We start from the raw sequence: 25150 nt of genomic DNA, 5'->3' as shown, positions 1-25150 counted from the left end.
AAGTTAATTTTCTTCTGCTGGAAGGCATACTATGGGGACAGCCTATTAAGCCACAAACCTCTTTTTCTAACTTCTTCCTGGGAAGAATTTGGAGTCAGAGGCCTTACCTAATATTTCAGATCCTACAGTGCCACCTATTGGGATGGGATTTTTTTTTTTTTTCCTCCATGGGGGCCCTATCGGCCCTTCATCCAAAACCTCTAGTTCCCCAATTGATCTCTTTCCTATGTCTCTCTATTAGGGACCAGGCTCCATGCCCCATCTGTAAACAGCAAAGCTCCACCTTTAACAGTTGAGAGGACAGCTATTCAATTCGGCGATTTTATGTTTGGAAGTCAATTGGTCCCATTCTCTGGGATTTCAATGTTTTGCTAGGGGCATAGAAAGGGAAGCCAGAGACAGTATTGAAATACCTCCTCCTCTAAAGGGTTTCACCCAAATACAACCTCCCTTGGACACCTAGGGTACCCTGGGAGCCTTATGGGCCAAGTGGGTCTAGGAAACCAGCAGGGCAAAGTGTTGGGGCCTCGTGCAGGCCAACATGACTAATCCTGCTGACTAGCTCCTCTATAGCCACGGATGAAGGTCGTGCTTGCATCCGTGGGGCAGTGGCTATGATGGTCACTGGGACCCAGATGATGGGAGAAAATGGGTGAAGGGGGATGCCCTTTTGGCCTTTCCCTCCACCCTGGGTCGCCTCTTCCCTTTTTTCTAGATGGTAACATCCCATCTTAAAGCCTGCACTCCCCTTGGGTACAACCTGGATCTCCTTTAACCCTCAGGCCCTGAAGTTTGCTCTGGGCAAGCCTCAATTTCACTCACAGAGGCCTTCCAGGATTTAACCCAAGTATTTAAACTGTCCTGGAAGAATGTACCAGGGAAAGGGAATCCAGTGAGGAAAGTAGCAGTGCCCTTGGAGGACCCTAAATAGGACTATGATGATAGCATCAGAAAATGGAGAAGGAAACCCTTTCAGATGTGTATATTGGAGGGCTTGAAAGGGCTAAAGCCAAACCTATTAACTATTCCAAGCTTTCCATGATACATGAAAAACTAGATGAAAATCCCTCAACCATTTTTTTTTTTTTTTTGAGATGGGGTCTTCCTCTGTCACCCAGGCTGGAATGCAATGGTGTGATCTTGGCTCACTGCAACTTCTGCCTCCTGGGTTCAAGTGATTATCCTGCCTCAGCCTTCCAAGTAGCTGAGATTACAGGCACTTGACAACATGCCCGGCTAATGTTTGTATTTTTAGTAGAGATGGGGTTTCACCATGCTGGCCAGGATGGTCTCGAACTCCTGACCTCAAGTGATCCACCTGCCTCAGCCTCCCAAAGTGTTGGGATTACAGACATGAGCCACCGTGCCTGGCCTCAACCTTTTTATTCAATAAAGAACAGGTTTATTACTCAGGCAGCTCCTGATACCGAAAGGAAGTTGCTGAAACAGGCCCTGTCCAAGTTCTAATTTTTTCTCACCCTCAAGTTGAAACTTTACAGTATGTAAATGACACTCTCCTCTGTGTCCCAGCTGAGGAAGTCTCAGGGAGGCACTGAGGCTCTCCTCAATTTCTTAGCTAAAAAGGGGATATAGGGTCTCAAAATCTAAAACTCAGTTCTGTCAGACTTCAGTACAGTATCTAGGCTTAGTCTTATCAAAAGGGACCAGAGCACCAGGTGAGGAAAGGATTAAGCCCATTTCCTTTAACAGTTGGGATTCTTATGCATTGCAGGGTTTTGCAGACTGTGGGTACCTGGGTACAGTGGAATAGCTCGCTCTTTATGCCACCTCATAAACTCAAGCACTGAAACTTGCTCCCTAACTTGGGAACCCAAAACTCAAAAGCCTTTAACCAGCCTTGATTTCAGCCACAAGCCTTGCTTCAAGCATCCACCCTCAATCTTCCCATAGGGAAAGCATTCAGTGTCTGTGTTAGAAGGGAATGAAATGGCCCTGGGAGTTTTAACTAAGGCTCAAGGTCAGCTAAACAGCCAGTGGGTTACTTAAGTAAGGAACTTAACTTGGTGGCTAGAGGATGGCCAGCTTGCCTTTGAGAAGTTGCAGTGGTGGCTTTGCTGGTGCCAGAGGCTACCAGGTTAACCATGGGGAATAACTTAACTGCACTCCACACAGTATAGCAGAACTGCTGTCCTCTAAGGGAGTCTCTGGCTAACAGATGATCGCCCCCTCAAATATCAAGCTTTGCTGCTAGAGGGATCTACAGTCCAGTTAATAACCTTCCCTTCCCTGAGCCCAGCCGCTTTCTCTCAGAAGAAACTGGAGAACCTGAACCTGATTGTGAATGGGTAGTGGTGCAAACTGGTAAAAGGAATAATAAGGATCACTGTTTACATTCTCTGTAAAGTTTTAATTAATAAAAAGCATTTTCTTAAAGAGTGCTCAGCTTAATTAAAAGTGGATATCCAAGTTATAGGTATATTAAAAGGCCTTTTTTTCCCCTCTTATATCTTGTTTTTTCTGGAAAAGGTTTTTCTCAGTTGACTGAATTACTTTTCTTTACTGTTTCAACACTCTTGGCACATGCATGAAAGGCCCTAAGGTGAGTTCTGGTGGCATAGAACTCCTTGGGAAAACAGAAAAGGCACCACAGATCCCATTTTGGGAGAAATCTCTGTTTTCATCATGGAACCCCTGGAATTAAAGGTGAATAAATCCCTCTCAAAATCTGTTTTTGTCTTACAGTCATGCCTGTCTGTTAGGTTCTAGAAACTACATGCTTTCCTGGCCCTATTCTTTTTTTTTTTTTACATTTTCTTTTTTAAAAATTATTATTATACTTTAAGTTCTAGGGTACATGTGCACAATGTGCAGGATTGTTACATATGTATACATGTGCCATGTTGGTGTGCTGCACCCATTAACTTGTCATTTACATTAGGTATATCTCCTAATGCTATCCCTCCCCCCCCCCCCCACCCCACGACAGGCCCTGGTGTGTGATGTTCCCCTTCCTGTGTGCAAGTGTTGTCACTGTTCAATTCCCACCTATGAGTGAGAACATGTGGTGTTTGGTTTTCTGTCCTTGTGATAGTTTGCTGAGAATGATGCTTTCCAGCTTCATCCATGTCCTACAAAGGACATGAACTCATCCTTTTTTATGGCTGCATAGTATTCCATGGTGTGTATGTGGCACATTTTCTTAATCCAATCTATCATTGTTGGACATTTGGGTTGGTTCCAAATCTTTGCTATTGTGAATAGTGCCGCAATAAATGTACGTGTGCATGTGTCTTTATAGCAGCATGATTTATAATGCTTTGGTTATATACCCAGTAATGTCATGGCTGGGTCAAATGGCATTTCTAGTTCTAGATCCTTGAGGAATCGCCACACTGTCTTCCACAATGGTTGAACTAGTTTACAGTCCCACCAACAGTGTAAAAGTGTTCCTATTTCTCCACATCCTCTCCAGCACCTGTTTTTTCCTGACTTTTTAATGATCGCCATTCTAACTGGTGTGAGATGGTGTTTCATTGTGGTTTTGATTTGCATTTCTCTGATTCCTGGCCCTATTCTTAAAGGCCTCCACCCTGAGCTGCTGGATCTTCTTCTGTCTGCGTAGTCATATGTGTGATGTGTATGTGATGTCTATAAAAAGAGCTCTAATTAACTTAAAAAAGGATAAGCTCTTGGATAAAATACTTTTAAAGGAAAAGTAAGAGCTGTAATGACTCTTGTTTTACATAACTTTAATCTTTAAAAATAAGAACAGACTTAGGGATTGTTGGTAAAATACAAATATCTTCAAGGTGTAAAGACGTAGTCTAAATTATGTAGGTCAAATACTAGGTTTGCTAAATGTTTTAAGGTTGTGAACTGTTTCTGTGGCCTTTAAAAGCTGTCAACTTGCTTGCTTCACAATTTGTAAGGCCTGGGAACATATGGAAGTCACTATGCCCCTAACTGTGTTGGGAGGAGTCAAACTTAGTCTGCACCTAGCACATAATTGAAACAACTTACCAGGTTTTACATTCAAGTTAAAAATTGCTAAGCGTTACCATTATGACACGTAACTGAAACTAAGGCTGAGAATATATTTACGTGCAAGGTGTGTAAAAACAGTAAAATGTGTTTTTAGTGAAAGATTATAAGAAGGCATGGAAGTGTACATTTTGCCTAGGGATAAAGAACTGTCTTAAATTAGATAAAATAAAGCTGAAGGTTTAAGCAAATTGGGGAAAAATTGTAAAAACAATTTTTCTGTAAATTGAGCATTGAAGTAAAAGTACAAGGTTTTTTAAGGCACTAATCTGTTCTTTAGCAAAATTTGTAAATGATTATAAAAGGTTTGTGAAAATGTCACCTCATGGTCAAACTGGTTAAGGTTGGATAGAATCATCTATAAGGTTTCATTAAAAATTGGGGTTAGGCCAGGCGCAGTGGCTCACTTTGGGAGGCCGAGGCGGGCAGATCATCTGAGGTCAGGAGTTCGAGACCAGCCTGGCCAACATGATGAAACCCCGTCTACTAAAAATACAAAAGTTAGCTGGGTGTGATGCCTTGTGCCTGTAATCCCAGCTACTTGGGAGGCTGAGGCAAGAGAATTGCTTGAACCCAGGAGGTGGCGGTTGCAGTGAGACAAGATCGTGCCATTGCACTCTAGCCTGGGTGACAGAGCAAGACTCCGTCTCAAAAAAAATAAAAATAAAAATTGGGGTTAACATTAATAGTAGACTAATGCAAGGGTAAAATTGAACTTTCTCTCTTGAATAGGATTTTCATGTAATAGTAAAAGCTAATGAATGTTTTTTGCTTTTTCAAAACTTTGCCCCATCATTTTGGCAAAACAAATAACTTATGATAATCTAAAATTCTATCTCATAATATTAAGTGCTTTGAAACACTAACATATTTAACAGGCTTCCCCAAATCAAACTTCAGTCTCAAGGTTTTCTTTCCTGACCCCTAGCTTTTTGGTGCTACAGAGGGCCCCTGGAGCACCCAGAAGAGAGGTAAAGAACATTATTTGACATGTTTAGGTACATGGAATTGCCAAAACGAAGTCTAATCTTCTTCAAGTTATATTTTAGGAATAATATTAACACACATTCAGAGCCAATCTGAAAGGCCTAAGTAAAAATAATTATTCTTGCTGTACTTTATGCAAAAAATCAGACCAGGTATAAGACTATGAAGTTTATTTTGCAAACAACTCAGTCCTATCACAATCTGTTTTAATAAAAATGAGGACTGGAGAGAGGGAAATTATGTTTCAAAACTTATCACACAGCTGTCATTAATTTCTAGTCTCATTAGTTGTTTTTAAGTTCTTGCCTATATTTTAAACTAACTTTGCTTATTCCTGTAAACCAATGAGCAGTCTCCAGCTGCAGCTCAGAGGAGACAGAAAGGGATGGGCAATGTAAAAATCTGGAACAATATTCCAGTTCTGGGCAATTATACTACAAACGTGCCAGGTAATAAGAATAAATAGAGTACCTGTAACGCAGAGGTTTCCTTTTTGGGAGAGTACGACCAAGAAAGGTAACCAAAGCCAAGCTCAAGCACCCAAATCTTAACAGGCATAACTGTAGCCACCAGTTATCACAGCATGTCAGCAGCCTTGGGATTTTTTAAAGCTGTCCTTACCCACCTTGTCTTGTTTTAATATATGTCCTCTAACAACCCAAATTTTTTCTTTTTGCCTAGAGGCTATCAAGCTCCAAATGGTAATGCAAACGGAGCCATGCATAAATGCATCTTTCTTCTGAGGACCCTTAAACCAGCCCTGGGAAAATCCTAGCTGCTGTTAGCCACACAATGCCCCTCTCCAGTGGGAAGTAGCTAGAAAAATCAACACCCAGTCTCCCTAGCAGCAGTTAAGGTTTCCACTCCTCAAGGTGGGGATGAGGGAGAAGGAATGGAAAAATTAGTTGGGTAAACGGGCAGATTAGTCCTTGGAGAAGCTGCCTGCCTGACAAATCACAGCTACAGGCTGGAAAAAATTCAGACTGCAGCTGTACAGATAAGCCACAGATAAACAGGTAAGGCAGGCAAAGTCCAGCACAGAGCTGTTTGTTCTTTGTATGATTAGCAAGCTCCCAGGAAAAAGTTTCTCCCCTTCTCAGACATGTACATGGTGGGCTCCAAGGGAACTTGCCCAGGGAGGAAGGGGGCTTACTTAAACCCACGCTTATACAAACAAAAAGCTGTACTTTGTGCTTACCTAGAGACATACCCACAACTATATAGATAAGGGGAGTTATGCAGACAGTTTTATAGATAAGAAAAGTTACTCAAATGGTTACAGAGATGAGAGCAGTTTCTTACAAAAGCTTTTGAATTCAACTGTAACCCGGCCACCATCCGGGACCCCTCTCCTCTGTGGAGAGCTTTCTTCTTTCACTTATTAAATTTTTGCTCCAACCTCACCCTTTGTGTCCATGCTCTTTAATTTTATTGGTTTTGAGACCACAAGCTCGGATAATATCTTAGACAATGAGACCAGTGACCCTGACCTGTTTCAGGAGGGTGGGTGTGCACCCCATTACCCTGGCTCCCACCAGTACCAGCCCATGAACTGTGTCCCATGCTTCCCAGGCAAGATCATGTCAGCCAGCAGGCCGACTGCATGCCAAGCACCTGAGACCTGCTCTGCTGCCAAGGCCTGACTTCTGGGACCACTTTCCAGAATTTGCTCATGGCCTACTCCTGAGGATGCTACTCCCAAGCCTCAGAGGGCCCACATGGCTGCGACTTTTCTGAGAATCGGCCCTGCTAGTGGACATAACTGCCACTAATGCCACTGTCCCTTCACCTGTGCCCTGGATGTAACTATTCAGCTCAGGTGCCTTCATCAGCAGGAGCACTCTAAGCGTAATTTATTAAAAGTGAAACATAATTGTACAAGCAGTTAATCAACCACCACAGGGCATAATCAATGAAGCAACCTTCCCCTCCCCACTGCCAGTGATTTTGTGAAACTCCCTTTTTCTTTTAGCTTGATCAAGTATTCCAAATTTAGAAAGCTCTAGGCGGCCTACAGAAAAAGAAAAAGGCCACATAAGTTCCCTCTCACTTTCAGTAAACAGCAGCATATAAATAAAAGAAATAATAAAATAGATATGGTCTTGTGCAGCATTAAAAAAAATAAAAACTAAATATGAGCAAAAATGGGTTTCTTGTGTATAGCATATAATTGTTTAGTACATTTATAACTAATATCAAGACTACTAGTTTTGGTTACAGTGCATCATCTTGATATTTGTTTTCTATTCATTGCACTTGTTCCTTGGTCCTTTTTGTTTTTATCTCCTTTCCATTTTCTCTCAGGTAAGCTTCTGACCCCACCCACCTGTTTTTAATGTCTTCAGCCCCCATGAGAATAATTGTTATTAATGGAAGATACTAGGTTGGGTTCCGTTCTCTTCTAAACAAAATTTAGCAGAAAGCACAGTGATTTCCTATATTCCCCTGCACCCACACATGCATGGCCTCCCCACGACCAGCATCTCCTACCAAAATGGCCTATTTGTTGCAACTGATGAACCTACATTGACATAGTTGACATTAGGGTTCACTGTTGGTCCTGTACATTCTATGGGATTGAACACATATATAATGACATGCGTCCCCTGTTTCAGTGTCATACAGAGTAGTTTCACTGCCCTAAAAATCCTGTGTTCCACCTTCATCCTTCCCTCCACTCCAATCATTGGCAACCATTGATCTTTTTCCTGTCTTAATAGTTTTGCCTTTACGGAATGTCATATAGTTGGAATCATACAGTATGTAGCCTTTTCAGACTGACTTCTTTCACTTAGTAATTTGCATTTAAATTTCTTTCATGTCGCTTCATGGCTTGATAGTTCATTTCATTTTAGTGCTGAATGATACCCTTTTGTCTGAATGTATCATGGTTTATTTATGCATTTAACTACTAGAGGTCATCTTGGTTTCTTCTAATATTTCCCAGTTAGGAATAAAGTTAGGTTCTGTAAGTATCCATGTGTAGGTAATTGTGTGGACATAAGTTTTCAAGTCCTTTGGGTAAATACCACGGAGTGTGCTGGTTGGATTGTTTGGTAAGGGTATGTTTAGTTTTGTAAGAAGCCTCCAAAGTGTCTTCCAAAGTAGCTGTACCATTTTGCATTCCCACCAGCAATGAGAGTTCTTGTTGCTACAGATCCTCACCAGTGTTTGGTGTTGACAGTATTCTGAATTTTGGGCATTCTAATTGGTGTTAATAGTGTCTCATCATCGTTTTAATTTGCATTTCCATGGTAACACAGGATGTAGAATATCTTTTCATATGTTTGTTTGCTATCTGTGTATCTTCTTTGGTGAGGTTCTGTTAAGCTCGCTGGCCCATTTAAAAAATTGGGTTTCTTGTTACCTTATTTTTGAGTTTTAAAGAATTCTTTGTATATTGGGGATAACAGTCCTTTATCAATTATGTCTTTTGCAAATATGTTCTCCCAAAGGCTTGTCTTTTCATTCTCTTGACAGTGTCCTTTGCAGAGCAGAAGTTGTTACTTTTAATGAAGTCCAACTTATCAATTCTTTCTTTCACAGATCATGACTTTGGTGTTAAAACTAAAAAGTTATTGCTAAACCCAAGCTCACCTAGATTTTGTCCTGTTACCTTCTAGGAGCGTTATAGGTCTGTATTTTATATTTAGGTCTGTGATTCATTTTGAGTTAATTTTTGTGAAGGGTGTAAGGTCTGTGTCCGGATTCTTTTTTTTTAAATGTGGATGTCTATTTGTTACAACAACATTCTGTTTTTCTTCAATGTATTGCCTTTGTTCTTTGACAAAGATCAGTTGACTATATTTATGTGGGTCAATTTCTGGACTCTCTACTCTGTTCCATTGATCTATTGATTTATTCTTTTGCAAATACCACTCTGGCTTAATTATCATAGATTTACAGTAAGTCTTGGAGTCAGGTATGTCAGTCCTCCAACTTTGTTCTTCTTTTTCAGTATTGAATTGGCTGTTAAGTGTGCTTTGGCTCTGCGTATAAAATTTAGAATACTCTGTTATCTGTGAAATAAACTTGCTGGGATTTTGACAGGGATTGCATTGGAATCTATAGATCAAGTTGGGAAGAACAGACATCCTAAAAATATTGAGTCCTCCTATTCATGAACATCAACTGTCTATCCATTTATTTAGTTTTTCTTTGATTTCTTTCATCAGGGTTTTATAGTTTGCCTTACATAGGTCTTGTCCATATTTTGTTAAATTCATAACTAAGTATTTTATTTTACCGGGTGCTAATGTAAATGATACTATGTGTTTTAGAATACATGCTGCCAAAGTGAGCACATAAATGGTATTACGTTTTTCAGTTTTCACTTGTTCATTGATGAGATAACGAAAAGTGATTGGCTGGGCGGGGTGGCCCATGCCTGTAATCCCAGCACTTTGGGAGGCCAAGGTGGGCAGATCACAAGGTCAGGAGTTCGAGACCAGCCTGGCCAATATGGTGAAACCCCGTCTCTACTAAAAATACAAAAATTAGCCAGGTGTGGTGGTGCACCTGTAGTCCCAGCTACTCAGGAGGCTGAGGCAGAAGAATTGCTTGAACCCAGGAGGCGGAGGTTGCAGTGAGCTGAGATTGCACCACTTCACTCCAGCCTGGGCAACAGAGTGAGACTCCATCTCAAAAAAAAAAAAAAAAGGAAAAATGACTGACTTTTGTATATTAAACTTGCATCCTGCACCCTTGCTATAATCACTTATTCTAGAAGTTATTTTTTGGTTATTTTGTATTGTCTGCATAGGTAATCATGACATCTGCAAACAAACATGGTTTTATTTTTTCCCTTCTCAGTCTGTATATATTTTATTTCCTTTTGTTTTTATTTTATTAGGATTCCCATTACAATGTTGAAAGACAGTGATGAGAGAGAACACCCTTGCCTTGTTCCTGATCTTAGTGGGAAAACTTCATGATTCTCACCATTAAGTATGATGTTAGCTGTAGGTTTTTAATAGATATTCTTTGTCAAGCAGAGGAAGATCCCCTATTCCTAGTTTACTGAGAGTTTTTTTAAAAATGAATGGGTGTAGGATTTTGTCAAATGCTTTTTCTGCACCTATTGAAACGATCACGTGATATTTGCTCCTCAGCCCTTTGTTGTGGTGATTATCTAATTGATTTTGCATGTTGAACCAGGCTTGCATAGTGAGGATAAATATGTTGTTTTGGTGGATAATTGTTTTTATACATTGTTGAGTTTGATTTGCTGATATTTTGGGGGAGATTTTTGCATCTATGTTCATCAGAGATATTGGTAGACAGTTTTCTTGTAAAGTCTTTGTCTGATTTTGGTGTTAGGATGATGCGGGCCTTGTAGAACGAGTTAGTAGTTGTTCCTTCCGTGTCTATCTTCTGAAATGAGTATAATTTGTTTCTTAAATGTTTGGTAGAATTCACCAGTGAATCAATCTGGCCTGGTGCTTTTTGTTTTGGGAGGCTATCCCTTACTATTTAATTACTGATAATCTCTTCTGTAAATAGTGATGAAAAAACTGGATATTCACATGCAGAAGAATTGAAATTAGACCCTCTTACTGTATACAAGAAGCAATTCAAAACGGATTAAATTCAAAAGACTTAACTGTAAGACCTTAAGCCATAACACTACTAGAAGAAGACAGAGGACCGGGTGTGGTGGCTAATGACTGTAATCTCAGCACTTTGGAGACCAAGGCAGGTGGATCACCTGAGGTCAGGAGTTCAAGATCGGCCTGGCCAACATGGAGAAACCCTGTCTCTACTAAAAATACAAAAATTAGCCGGGCGTGGTGATGTGTGCCTGTAATCCCAGCTACTCGTGAGACTGAGGCAGGAGATCACTTGAACCCAGGAGGCGGAGGTTGCAGTAAGCCGAGATCGTGCCACTCCACTCCACTCCAGCCTGGGTGATAGTGCAAGATGCCATCTGAAAAAAAAAAAAAAAAAAAAAAAAAGAAAAAAATACAGGAAAATCTTCTTGACAGTCGTCTGGGCAATTATTTTTTGACTATGACACCAAAAATGCAAGCAAAAAAGCAAAAATAGAAAATCGGGATTGCATTAAACTAAAATGCTTTGGCATGGCAAAGGAAACCATCAACCGAGTGAAAAGGCAATCCTGTGGAATGGGAGAAAATATTTTCAAACCATGTATCTTTAAGGGATTAATATCCAAAATATGTAAGGATTTTTTTGTTTGTCTTTGACTTCTTTAGTTTACAAATTTTATGCCTAGGTATTGTTTTTGGGGGCATTTATCCTGTTTGGTGTTCTCTTAGATTCCTGAATCTATGGGTTGATGTCTGACATTAATTTGGAGTCTCTGTCATAATTATTTCAAATATATTTTCTGTTCCTTTCTCTCTTTTTTTTCTTTTTCCTGGTATTTCTAGCACAAATATGTATGCCTTTTGTAGTTGTCCTACAGTTCTTGGATATTTTGTCCTTTTGTCCCCCATTTTTTTCTGTTTGCCATTCAGTTATAGAGATTTTTACTGAGATATTTTCAGGCTCAGAGATTCTTTCCTAAGTCATGTCCAATCAGCCTATCAGAACCGTCCTTTACTTCCATTACCGCGTTTTTGACCTCTAGCATTTCTTTATGGTTCTTTCCTAGGATTTCCATCTCTCTGCTTCTATCGTCCATCAGTTTTTTTTTGTTTGTTTGTTTGAGACGGAGTCTCGCTGTGTTGCCAGGCTGGAGTGCAATGGCGCCATGATCTCAGCTCACCACAACTTCTGCCTCCTGGGTGCAAGTGATTCTCCTGCCTCAGCCTCCCGAGTAGTTGGGATTACAGGCACAGGCCACCACGCCCAGCTAATTTTTGTATTTTTAGTAGAGACGGTTTCACTGTGTTAGCCAGGATGGTCTCCATCTCTTGATCTCATGATCTACCTGCCTCAGCCTCCCGAAGTGCTGGGATTACAAGCATGAGCCAGAACGCCTGGCCCCCCCGCCACCATTTTTTTTTTTTTTTGAGGTGGAGTCTCGCTCTGTTGCCCAGGCTGGAGTGCAATGGCATGATTTCGGCTCACTGCAACCTCCACCTCCCGGGTTCAAGCGATTCTCCTGCCTCAGCCTCAGAGTAGCTGGGATTACATGTGCCTGCCACTCCGCCTGGCTAATTTTTGTATTTTTAGTAGAGACGGGTTTTCACCATGTTAGTCAGGCTGGAGCGCCTGATCTCAGGAGATCCACCCACCTCGGCTTCCCAAAGTGCTGGGATTACAGTCGTGAGCCACCGCACCTGGCCCATCCATTAGTTCTTGCATGCTATTTGCTAGAGCCCTTCACACATGTATCATGGTTGTTTTAAATTACTGGTCTGATAATTCCAACATCCCTGACATGTCTGAGTCTCATTCTGATGTTTGCTCCATTTCTTCAAGTTGTGTTTTTTGCCTTTTGGTATGTCTTGTCTTTTTTTTTTGTTTGCAGGGGACAGAGTTTCACTCTTGTTGCCCAGGCTGGAGTGCAATGGTGCAATCTCAGCTCACTGCAACCTCTGCCTCCTGGGTTCAAGCGATTCTCCTGCCTCAGCCTCCTGAGTAGCTGGGATTTCAGGCACCCACCACCATGCCTGGCTAATTTTTGTATTTTTAGTAGAGACAGGGTTTCATTATGATGGCAGTCTGGTCTTGAAACTCCCGACCTCAGGTAATCTGCCCGACTTGGCCTCCCAAAGTGCTGGGATTATAGGCATGAGCCACTATGCCCAGCCTATTTTCGAATATTTAGATTAACAATTTTCATTAAATTTGGAAAAAATGGCCACTTTTTTCAAGTTTTTTTTTTCCTCCTTTTTCCTGGGAACTTCAGTTATACGTGTGTTAGGCAACTCGATGATGTCCTAATCTTAGTGATGCTTTTTTTAGATTTTTCCCCCCAGCATTTTAAATGCTGATTAGACCTGGTGAGTAAGAAATAACAACTACTCGAGACTTATTGGTAAGACATTTTTGTGACTTGCCTAAAATTCAGGCAACTTTTGCTTGTACCTCAGCAAAATTTCTCTTCGTCAAGTGGTGTGGGGCATGGCTAGACAACCCTTTTAAAGTGAAGGGTATATTGTTGGGTCTGGCCCCTCCTACAGTCAAGAAAGTGGGCTTCTTAAGATTTTAGAGTCAACATTCCTCATTTGGCAGTGTTACTCTGGCCCATTTACCCAGTGACCCAAGAAGTTGCTGGATTTGAGTGGGGCCCACAAGAGAAGGCTCCGCAACGGGCCCAGGCTGCTGTGCAAGCTGCCCCGCTGCTTGAGTTATGTGATCCAGTGGATCCGTGCTGCTTGAGGTGTCGGTGGCAGATAGGGATGAATGGAAGAATCACAGTGCAAGCATTTAGAATTTTGGAAAAAAGCCTACCATCTTCCAAAGATGACTACTTTTCTTTTGGAAGACAATTCTTTGTCTGCTTCTGGGCCTTAGTAGAGACTGAATGTTTGACCATGGGCTGCCAAGTTACCATGCAACCTGAGCTGCCCATCATGAACTGGCTGTTATCTGATCCACCAAGTCATAAAATTTGGCATACACAGCACTCCATCATCAAATGGAAGTAGTACATACATGATCTGGTTGGAATAGGCCCTGAAGGCACATGTAAGTTACATGAAAAAGTGACCCAAATGCTCATGGTATCTACTCTTGCAACACTGCTTTCTCTCCCACTGCCTGCACCTATGGTGTTACCAGGAGTTACCTATGATCAATCGATAGGAGAATACTCAGGCCTGGTTTGCAGATGGTTCTGCACAATATGCAGACACCACCCAAAAGTGGACAGCTGCAGTACTAGAACCTTTTACTGGAATATCCCTGAAAGACAGCTGCGAAGGGAAATCCTCTTACTGGCCAGAACTTTGAGCAGTGCATCTGATTGTGCACTTTTCTTGGAAGGAGAAATGGCCAGACCTGTGATTATATATATCAGTTCAGGCTGTGGCCAGTGGTTTGGCTGGATGTTCAGGGAATTGAGAAGAACATGGCTGGAAAATTGGTGACAAATTTAAGGAAGAGGTGTATGGACAGACTTCTCTGAGTGCATAAAACACATGGTGATGTTTGTGTCCCATGTGAATACTCACCAAAGGGAATTTTAATAATCAAGTGGACAAGATGACCCATTCTGTGGATACTGGTCACCCTTTTCTCCCAGCTACCTCTGTCATTGCCCAATGGTCTCATGAACAAAGTGACCATGATGGCAGTGATGGAGGTTATGCTTGGTGAAGTAACGTGGACTTCCACTCAACAAGGCCAATCTGGCTTACAGCCACTACTGAAGGTCCAATTTGCCAACAGCAGAGAGCAACATTGAGTCCCTGATATGGCCAACATTGAGCAGAGACCAACATCGAGTCCATAGGGTGATCACACAGCCACCTGGTGGTAGGTTGATTATATGGAGACATTTTCATCATAGAAGGGACAGTGTTTGTTCTTAATGTAATACTCTGGATATTGTCTTCCCTGCACACAATGCTTCTGCCAAAACTACCATCTGTAGGCTTATAGAATGCTTTATTCATCATTGTAGTATTCCACACTGCATTGTTTCTGATCAAGGAACTCACTTTACAGCAAAAGAAATGGAACAATGGACCCATGCTCGTGCAATTTGCTGGTCTGATTATGTTCCCCATCATGCTGAAGCAATTGGCTTGATAAAACAGTGGAAGAGCATTTTGAAGTCTCAGTTACGACACCAGCTAGGTGGCAATTTCTTGCAGGGGTGGAGTGAAGTTCCCCAGAAGGCTGTATATGCTATGAATCAGTGTCCAATATAAGATCTTGTTTCTCTTATAGCAAGTAGCATTCACAGGTCAAGAGATCAAAGGACAAAAGTGGGAGTGGCACCACTCCCTATTACCCCGACTGACCCACTAGCAAAATTTTTGCTTCCTGTTCCTGACTTTATGCTTTCCTGACCTAGAGGTCTTAGTTCTAGAGGAAGGGATATTTCCACCAGGAGACACAACAGTGATCCTGAGAACTGGAAGTTAAGACTTCCACCTGGCCAATTTGGGGTCCTCATATTTCTCAATAGGTAAAGAAGGGAGTTACAGTGTTGGCTGGGATGATTGGTCCTGACTACCAAGGGGGAAATTGGACTACTATTCCACAATGGAGTTAAGGAAGAGTAAGTACATCCAGAATACAGGAGATTCCTTAGGGTATCTTTTAGTATTACCATGCCCTGTGTTTTATGTCAATAGAAAACTACAACCCGACCAGGCAGGACTACAAATGGCTCAAACCCTTCAGGAATAAAAGTTGAAGTTGCCCTACCAGATAAAGCTGAGGTGCTTGCTGAAGGCAATGGGAATACAGAATGGGTAGTGGGAAAAGGTAGTTGTAAATACCAGCCATGACCATGTGGACAATTATAGAAACAAAGATGGTAATTGCCATGTCTGTTTTCTCCTTATTTTGCTATAAACACATTTGTGTGTGTATCTTTGTTATCCTTCTGCTCTTATTCCCTTATCATGTAACATAAGGTGTATTTATAATATTTTATATCATACTATTTAAGTATTGTTAATTTAATTTATTTTTTTTTGAGACAGGGTCAGGCTCTGTTACCCAGGCTGTAGTGCAGTGGCACGATCTTGGCTCACTGCAACCTCCGCTTCCTGGGCTCAAGCCATCCTCCCACCTCAGCATTCCAAGTAGCTGGGACTACAGGCACACACCACCATGCCTGGCTAATTTTTGTATTTTTTTGTAGAGTTGATGTTTCACCATGTTGCCCAGGCTGGTCTTGAACTCCTGAGCTCAAGCGATCTCCCTGCCTTGGCCTCCCAAAGTGCGGGATTGCAGGTGTGAGCCACTGCACCCAGCCAACTGTTTATAGGATAGCAAAGAGTAAACATCTTTCAAGGATTTTACTTCCTCATCTGGGAAATAAGTTACTGTGTGTTTTTTATTGTATCCAGGGTAGTATTAAGGTAGGTGGAATTATGACCTATTATTTTTATTTGGAGAATAAGTTTGGTTCGAGGAGATGTGTATGGGTGCCAAGTTGACAAAGGGTAGACTTGTGGTAATAAATTTTATGTGTCAACATGACTGGGCCATGGGGTGTGCAGGTTAAACATAATTTTTGGTGTGTCCATGAGAGTGCTTCTGGATGGACTCAACCACTGGCTGAATTACAGCACTGGCCTTCCTGGGTCTCTGACCTGCAGATAGCAGATCATGGCACTTCTTGGCCTTCATAACTGTGTGAGCCAATTCTTCATATAAATCTCTCTCTCCCTCTAATATGTTTATATATGTAAATATAGTTATATGTTATCAATATATTTATATTAGCAAAATACTACATATTTACATATATAAATAATACATATACTGGGTATGGTGGCTCACACCTGCAATATATTTTATATATATAAAATATATATAGTATAATACTAATATAAATACTATATATATATATATATATATATATATATATACTTGATATTGTCCCACAACTTATTGATGCTTTGTTTAGTTTTCTTCTGGCTTATATTTTCTCTCAGTGTTTAATTTGGATAGTTCCTATTGCTATATCTTCAAATTCACAAATCTTTTCTCCTATAGCATTTAATCTGCTGTTAATCCTGCCAATATATTTTTCAGTTTAGTTAATTTTATTTTGCATTTCTAGAAGTTTAGTTAGGCATTTCATTTTTCTCCTGACTATACCCATGCTTTCTTGTACTTCTTGAACACATGGAGTGAATTTGTAATTCTTGTTTTGATGTCCTTGCCTACAAATTCTAACATCTGAGTCATATATAGGTCTATGTTTATAGAATGATTTTTTTTTCTGGTCCTGGGTCTTATGCTTCTGCTTATTTGCATACTAGGTAATATTTTATTGAATGCCAGACATTGTACACTTTATGTTACTGGGTGCTGGATTTCTAAACATTCCTTTAGATACTTTACTTTTACACTGAGGGCTAATTTGGCCCCAGCGAGGCAATATGCTTTTGAGAACTGTACCCAATGCCCCACCGTATTGGGAGATCTTCCCAAACTGGCTAGGGAAAACACTGTTTCTGGTCCTGTGTGAACTCCTGGAATTGTTCTGCATACTCCTCTCTGCTATTCTTTCCCCAGCCTCAGTAGTCTCCTTACACAAGCGCATAGCAGTACTCCGCCAAAGTCTTGAGGGACTGCTCTGCAGATCTCTGGAACCCTCACTCTCTGCAGTTCTTTTTCTTTGACATTTTGCCTCACAAATTTTTCTCATTTTGCCCTGCTGGAACTCTGAACTTTGTCTCCTTAATCAGTGAGACTGTTGGACTCTGTTTTGGTTTCTTTTTTCTGGGATCAGCCTGGAAATTCTCCCGGCAGTGAGCTGGGGGGACTTGCAGGGCTGATCTCACTTGTCTTTCTCTCAGGGATCACAGTCTTGCACTGCCTGTTGTCCAGTGTCTGAAAACTTTCGCTTCATATATTTTGTTCAGCTTTTAGTTGTGCAAGGAGGGAAGGTACATCTAGTCTCTATTATTCCATCATGATTAAAAATAGAATTCTGTTTTGGTAAACAGTTTTCATCTTGTTTAGGTAGCTTCTCTCTATTCCTATGTTAGTTAATGTTTTTATTAGAATGCTGTTAAATATTAGAGAAACACCTTTTTACATTAATTCATAAAATCATGTGGGCTTTCTTCTTAATTTATGTAGATAGGATTCCTATTGTTGAATAACTTTTGCGTTTCTGGAAGGAATCCTCATTGGTCAAGTATTTTACATTATTAAAAACAGTAACAAAATGACTGACATTATGGTAAGTCCCTGGATGACTGATGTGTCACCTTAAGAGCTGCCTGTCTGGATTGGCAACATCCCAAGGGATTCATCACAAAGATTGGCCTGCTGGAACTTAAGCAGCAAAACGATTTTTTTTTCTAATAGAGCTATTAAAAATTGTGATGGGCTCTTTGAGAATTTAAAAGATTCTTTTTTACATTTGGAAGCATCTTTTCATTTTTTAGACTGATTGAAGTTGTCCCACAATGCCCTGATGCTCTTCTCATTTCTTTTCATTGTTTTTTTCCTCTTTGTATTTCAGTTTGGATGGCTTTTATTGTCTTCAAGTTCACAAATCTTTTCTTCTTAGTGTCTAATCTCCTGTTAATCTCATCCAATGTATTTTCATGTTAGACATTGTAGTTTTAACTTCAGAAGTTCAATTTGGGTATTTAAAAAATATCTTCTATATATCTACCAACATGTTCAGTCTTCTAAATTTTTGAGCATATAGGATACAATTATAATAACTATTTCCACTAATTCTATAGTCTGTGTCATTTCTGGGTTGTTTTTCATGTTTGTTTTCTCTATATTAAGGGTCATATTTTCCTGTTTTTTTTTTTTTTTTTGCATTCCTGGTAATTTTTTATTAGATGCAAGACATTGTGATTTTGACCTCGTTGGATGCTGCACCTAAAGGTGGATGGAAGAGGAAGAGCCTTGGGGGCTACCATTCTGGCTGGAGAAGCGGCACCAGGTTCCCTCTTGTGGATGCAGCAAGGTAAGAAAGTAAAGTGGATGTTCTCTTCTGGGAGAGAAGCAGCCTCTGACTCTGCCTGTGGACTGAAACACGCACTTGCATTGCTGTGGCTTAGCTGAGGGCTTGTAACTCAGGACAGGAGCAGTGATGGTGACAAGAGCAGGGGAGTGATATGGGAGAGGTACAGCCCCAGCCCCAGGACACAGCAGATCTCAGTATTGGGAAGCGAGGAGTTCAGTATCAGTAAAGTGAGCCATAAGAGAGAAAGGAAAGCAGCCTTTGCAGACAGAGGTGGAACCAGTTGAAAGGAGGAGGGGAGCTCCTTGCAAAGAACGTTGCTGGTAGCATCTAGAGGCTGTGGGGATCATTCTCAGGCCATCCAAGAACTCTGAGAAGATTGGGGGGAAGCCGGAATTTCACTGTGGTTGCTAGGATGGGCTCAAGCCCGAGGCTATTTTTATTTAAATGCCATTATTTTTGTTTTTATTTTTTGGTATTAACCCTGTCAGGTTAGTGAGCCTAGAGAATACCTGTTACAAATGAAATATAATTCTGAAATGTTAATGTGTGGGAAGGAACAAGTAAGGCTTGAGAAATATAACCTGGGCATGTAATGATGCTAGAGAGCTTACAATCTTTGCCTGAAAGTTTTGGATGCACAAAAGTTCTTTATTGTCATTTTATTTACTTAGTTCTTACTGAGATTGAGACAGTCTTACTGTATAATGCCTAAAGATCTCACGTAAGAGTGATACTGGCTTTTTTTCCCTATTGGTTTCTTTTTCTTTTCTTTTCTTTTCTTTTTTTTTTGAGACAGAGTCTCGCTCTGCTGCCCAGGCTGGAGTGCAGTGGCGCTATCTCGACTCACTGCAAGCTCCGCCTCCTGGGTTCAGCCACTCTCCTGCCTCAGCCTCCTGAGTAGTTGGGACTACAGGGGCCCACCACCACGCCTGGCTAATTTTTTGTATTTTTTGTAGAGACGGGGTTTCACCATATTAGCCAGGATGGTCTCGATCTCCTGACCTTGTGATCCACCTGCCTCGGCCTCCCAAAGTGTTGGGATTACAGGCGTGAGCCACTGCACTCGGCCACATAAGTAAGATCTTTAGTGGTGATTTGTGAGATTTTGGTGGACACATTGCCCGAGCAGTATACACTGCACCCAAATTGTAGTCTTTTATCCATTACTCCCTTCCCACCCTTTCTCCCTGAGTCCCCAGAGTCCACTGTGTCATTCTTATGTCTCTGTATCCTCATAGCTTAGCTCCCACATATGATTGAGAACATACAATGTTTGGTTTTCCATTCCTGAGTTACTTCACTTAGAATAATAGTCTCCAGTCTCATCCAGGTTGCTGTGAATGCCATTAATTCATTCCTGTTTATGGCTGAGTAGTATTCCGTCGTATATGTATACCACAGTTTCTTTATCCACTCACTGACTGATGGGCATATGAGTTGGTTCCACATTTTTACAACTGAGAATTGTGCGCTATAAACATATGTGTGCAAGTATCCTTTTCGTGTAATGACTTCCTTTCCTCTGGGTAGATACCCAGTAGTGGATACCCTAATATGTTTTCCAAACTTTTAGATTTCTCTTCTTAGGAATGCCGATTTTTCTTTGGTTTGGTCATTTAACATAATCCCAGACTTCTTGGAGGCTTTGTTCATATTTTTTTATTCTTTGTCTTTGTTGGATTATTTTGAAAACCTTGTCTGTGAGCTCTGAGGTTCTTTCTCCTGCTCATTCGCTTCTATTGCTGAGACTTTCCAGAGCATTTTGAATTTCTATAACTGCATCCGTTGGTTCCTGAAGTTTTGATTGCTTTTTATTATATGCTACCTATTTCATTGAAAATTTCTCCCCTTACTTATTGTACTTTTTTTAATTTCCTTAAATTGGGCTTTGCCTTTTTCTGGCACCTCTTTGACTAGCTTAATAACTGACCTTATGAATTCTTTTTCAGGTAAATCAGGGATTTTTTTTTGGTTGGATCCATTGCTGGTGAGCTAGTGTGATTTTTTGGAGGGTATTAAAGAGCCTTGTTTTGTCGTATTACCAGAGTTGGTTTCCTAGTTCCTTCACAGTTGGGTAGGCTCTGTCGGAGGGAAGGTCTAGGGCTCAAGGCTGTTGTTCAGATTCTTTTGTCCCACAGGGTGTTCCCTTGATGTAGTGCTCTCCCCCTTTTCCTAGGATGTGGCTTCCTGAGATCTGAGCTGCAGTGATTATTATCTCTCTTCTGAATTTAGTCACCCAACAGGTCTACCAGGCTCTGGGCTGGCCCCGGGAGTTGTCTGAACAGAGTCTTGTGATATGAACCATCTGTGAGTCTCTCAGCTGTGGATACCAACGCCTGCTCTGGTGGAGGTGGTGGCGGGGTGAAATGGACTCTGTGAGGGTCCTTCGTTTTGGTGGTTTAATGCACTATTTTTGAGCTGGTTGGCTTCCTGGTGGGAGGTGGCACTTTCCAGAGAGCATCAGCTGTGGTAGTATGGGAGGGATCAGGTGGTGGGTGGGGCCCTAGAACTCCCAAGAGTATATGCTGTTTGTCTTCAGCTACCAGGGTGGGTAGGGAAGGATCATTAAGTAGGGGCAGCGCTAGGCATGTCTGAGTTCAGCCTCTCCTTGAGCAGATCTTGCTTGTAGGGGATGGAGGTGTGGTTCCCAGGTCAATGGAGTTATGTTCCTAGGAGGATTATGCTGCCTCTGCTGTGTCATGCAGTTGTCAGGGAAGTGAGGGAAAGCCGGCAATCACAGGCCTCACCCAGCTCCCACACAACCCAAAGGGCCAGTCTCACTCTCACCATTCCCCGCTCAACAGCACCAAGTCTGTGTCCAGGCAGTGGGCAAGTGGGGCTGAGAGCTTGCCCCAGGCTACCAGCCTCCCAGCTGTGAAAGCTGTGAACCCTTCATGCTTCCCCGCCTGTGATCTGCACACAGGATTCACGCCCTCCCTGTAGTTCTGGCCAGGAGACTTCTTGTTCAGTTGGAATTGTTACAAAGTTCAGCTGGAGGCTTCCTTCTCCCTGTGGTCTTTTCCCAGTGCTTCTGGTAGCCCTCTCCAGTGACCCCTGGGAGGCAAGGCAGAAATGGCTTGCTAGGGCACCCAGAGATCCCACAGGGATTTCCCACTGCTTCCTGTACCGTTGCATTTCACTCGGTTCTCTAAATTGACTCAGCTCCAGGTAATGTCAGAATCTTCTCCAGTGATCTAGATCTTGAGGTTCCCTAGTGAGGTTGTGTGTTTGGGAGTGAATGATGCCCCTTTCCCACTTCCATAGTTTGGACACTCACGGTATTTGGGATGTCTCCCAGGTCCTGCAGGAGCAGTTCACTTCCGTCAGAGGGTCTGTGGGTTCTCTTGGCTTTCCTGATTTCTTCCTGCAGTTATTCTGGAGCAAAAGTTCATGATGCAATACTCCACATGCTGCTCTGTCCATCTGAGTGGGAGCTGCAATCTAGGCCTGCCTCCTGCCTGCCATGATCCTTCCACAGAGATATTAGCTTTGACACTCGTCTCTGTGGATGAAAAAGCCACAGGACCCTTTAATTTCTATTTTAGTATTCCTCATATATTTTCTGCATTCATTTACATGTCTACCTCCCCAGCAACTTCTTATGGCACCATGCTTTGTAATTACCATGTGCTGAGTGGCTACTAAGTGACAGATTTTTATATACTTTATGTGGCTTAACTTACACACTCTTCTGAGAAGCTGTATAAATTTCATTCTCTTGTTTTTGTTTCCAGGTCTAGGAAATGGAGGTACAGTGAGATAAAATAAGTTGCCCAAAGCCATATGGCGATTAAGACTTGAACTCTAAAAGGGTTTTATTTTTAATTCTATTTAATTAACTTACTTTTTTGAGACAGGGTCTTGCTGTGTTGCCCAGGCTGGTGTGCAGTGGTGCAGTCACAACTCACTGCAGCCTCTACCTCCTGAGCTCAAGGGATCCTCCCATCTCAGCCTCCCAAGTAGCTTGGACCACAGGAAGGTGCCACCACGCCAGGCTAATTTTTTATTTTTTAGTAGAGATGGGGGTCTCACTGTGTTGCCGAGGCTGGTCTTGAACTCCTGGGCTCAGGCAGTTCTTCTATCTCAGCCTCCCAAAGTGCTGAGGTTACAGGCTTGAGCTACTGTGCCCGACCTGTTTTGTTAATCTCTAAGTGCCCTGCATCTGCTCTAAGGAGTGTGGCGTAGTCCTTGATATTGGATAACTGAGTAACGCAGGTAGTTTGTATGAGAAGTGCAGTAACCACATGGTGAATGGAAGATGATGCTGTAGACTTGCCCGTGGTTCACAACTGGGACACTGTGGTTACCAGGACATAGCTTCCAGAATGGCTGACTAAAACTAGAAAATGCAGACTCCACTGGGTCTTTGTGTTTCTGTTTTTTAAACGGGAAAATTAATTCTGCCATTTACCTTCAAAGAGTTAGTGGGAGTGGCATAAAATTGTTGATAAAAATCTTTGGAAGTCTCAGTGAGGGGATCTGCTAGCATTGATGAAATTATTTCATTCGTGAACAGTCTAAGGGCCAAGGGAAGAGAAGAGTGACATAGAATCTCCTTTCCTTGAGATCTTAGAATCACGCCTGCCTCCTTACCTCCATCCAGGACTGTTAAAAAACTCCCAAAGCAGGGACTTTTAGGCCCACAAGTACTTAGCCTCCTCTTCCCACCTCCTGTTCATCTCCGTTTCCAATGTTCCACTGCCATCACTGCCAGGAAGTTCTGCAGAGAAGAATGAGGAAGAACCGTATGATCCTAAACATGTTCTCTGAAGATACTATCAACCCGCCATTGGCCTTATTTACTGGAATGTTTTTATAACTTTTATTTGACACCTCTTCCCGTCGTTTAAAATTAATCTGGTGCTTCCCTGCATAATCTCTTGAGATTTGTACATGTCTCCCAGCATCACATTTGTCCTTTTAACAAGCACACTCCTTCCACTGCTCATGGCCAACTTGGGTTCACTACAACCAGGGAATCTATGTCTTGCAACAATCAAGTCTTTATCAAACTTGAATTTATTTTCTTTTGTTTCTGAGAACTGTAATTCCACTCCAAGGCCTATACTGTACCCCACAGAGCTGCATGTATGTTTAATGAAAACATGTCCTAGAATATTCACAATACTTCTACTACTTATGCCCTCAAACTGGAAACTACCCAAATACCAGAGAGTAGAATGGATGAATGAATTGTAGTAATACTTATTGAATACAATACAATAATGATAATGAATTAACTGAAACTATATCCAAGAAGGATGAATCTCACAGGCATTATGCTGGCTGAAATGAGCCAATCGCAGAAGTGTACATATTCTATAACTCTGCTACAGAAAGTTCAAAGAACAGGCAAAACCAATGCACAGTGTTAGAAGCTGGGATTGCATTTGTCCTGGGGTAGGGGATGGAGTATTGGCTGGAAGTAGGGGTGAGGAGGCCCTCTGCTGTTTTTGTTGTATTCTCCTTACCTGGGTGCTGGTTTTGAGGGTGTGTTCACTTTGTGAAAATCCACTGAGCTGTAAACTTATGACTTATGTACATTTCTGTATGTGTGTTTTTATAAAACTTAACAGAAAACAAAGAAGTATATTGCCATATATTGATTGGACTCTATTTTGGGCTATCTTGGAAACTGCAGCTTGAAGACAGCTAGGCCTCAGCATATGCCCTGACCTCCTGCAATCTAAGCTGTGGATCCTGGTCAACTTTGGGAGAATAATCAAGCCAATTTCCAGAGAAGCAGTTTCTATGTCTTTCAGGTCCTTGTGTCCTAAGGGATTAGGAGCATTAGGGACCTGGTCTCAGTGTGATCCTGAGAGCTCATCCATTCTCTGGTCATCCTTCAAAGAAATACCGGGCTCCTGAATTCATCTGCACAGACAGAGCTGGCCAGGCTACCTGCTGCCCACCATCCCATTGTCTTTCCTGCATTGTTATGGGACTCTGGCCACACTTACCTTCCAAAATAACTGTGCAGTTGTCATCATTGTTCAGGAGACTATTTTGGAACACTGGCTTAGCTTGGTGATGTGTAGAGATCCAGGAAGGGCCTCAGCTGTCGGGAGGGAGGCTCAGGGCCATCAGGGAGCTGGGGGTGGTAAGAAGTGACAGGGATTGGGCTTCAGGAGGTGCAAAGGGGCCCAGGGGGGAGCACCGTTTCTGACAAGTGTTCAGTCTTGGTGTGGAGAATTGGAAAGAAAGAGGAGAAAGGATGGGGGCGGGGATCGGGTGCAGGTTGGAGGGAAGCAGGGAGGGCAGAAAAGAGTGAAGGAACATTAGGTTGATTAGTGCTGGCGGAAGAGGTAAGGAGAGACCTGGTTCACAGAGGAGGGGCTGGGAAGTGAGGGTGTGAGTTGAAGGACACTAATGGTACGCTGACATATTGTTTCAAGAGTGGTTTCTATAGCCTGGAGGACTTAAGGACAGCTGTTGGGAACTTTCTACGGAGTGATAGAAAAGTAAGTGGGAGAAAGGGGGTGTGATGATTGACGGGCAGCCTAATGTTGAGTCAGGTGACATCCTGCCATATTTAGCAATGGAATAGGTGGTCAGATGACCTCACAGTCTTCAGGGCTGGGAGATGGCAGAACCATCTCACAGGGATTGTGACAGGGGAGTTGG

General features: G+C 42.0%; 1 long non-coding RNA gene across 1 annotated transcript in view; it reads left to right on the top strand.

The window, feature by feature from the left end:
- Positions 1–23402, top strand: part of LOC134736138 (uncharacterized) — a 60050-nt gene extending 36648 nt beyond the window's left edge. The window contains exons 2-3 of the long non-coding RNA XR_010119902.1: positions 18399–18526; positions 22261–23402. This is a non-coding gene — a long non-coding RNA (uncharacterized lncRNA). The remainder of the gene's footprint in view (positions 1–18398; positions 18527–22260) is intronic.
- Positions 23403–25150: the final 1748 nt, after the last annotated feature.

This window comes from Symphalangus syndactylus, chromosome 3 (assembly GCF_028878055.3).
Source record: "Symphalangus syndactylus isolate Jambi chromosome 3, NHGRI_mSymSyn1-v2.1_pri, whole genome shotgun sequence".
Lineage (NCBI taxonomy): Eukaryota > Metazoa > Chordata > Mammalia > Primates > Hylobatidae > Symphalangus > Symphalangus syndactylus.
This window is presented reverse-complemented; position numbering and strand designations above follow the sequence as displayed.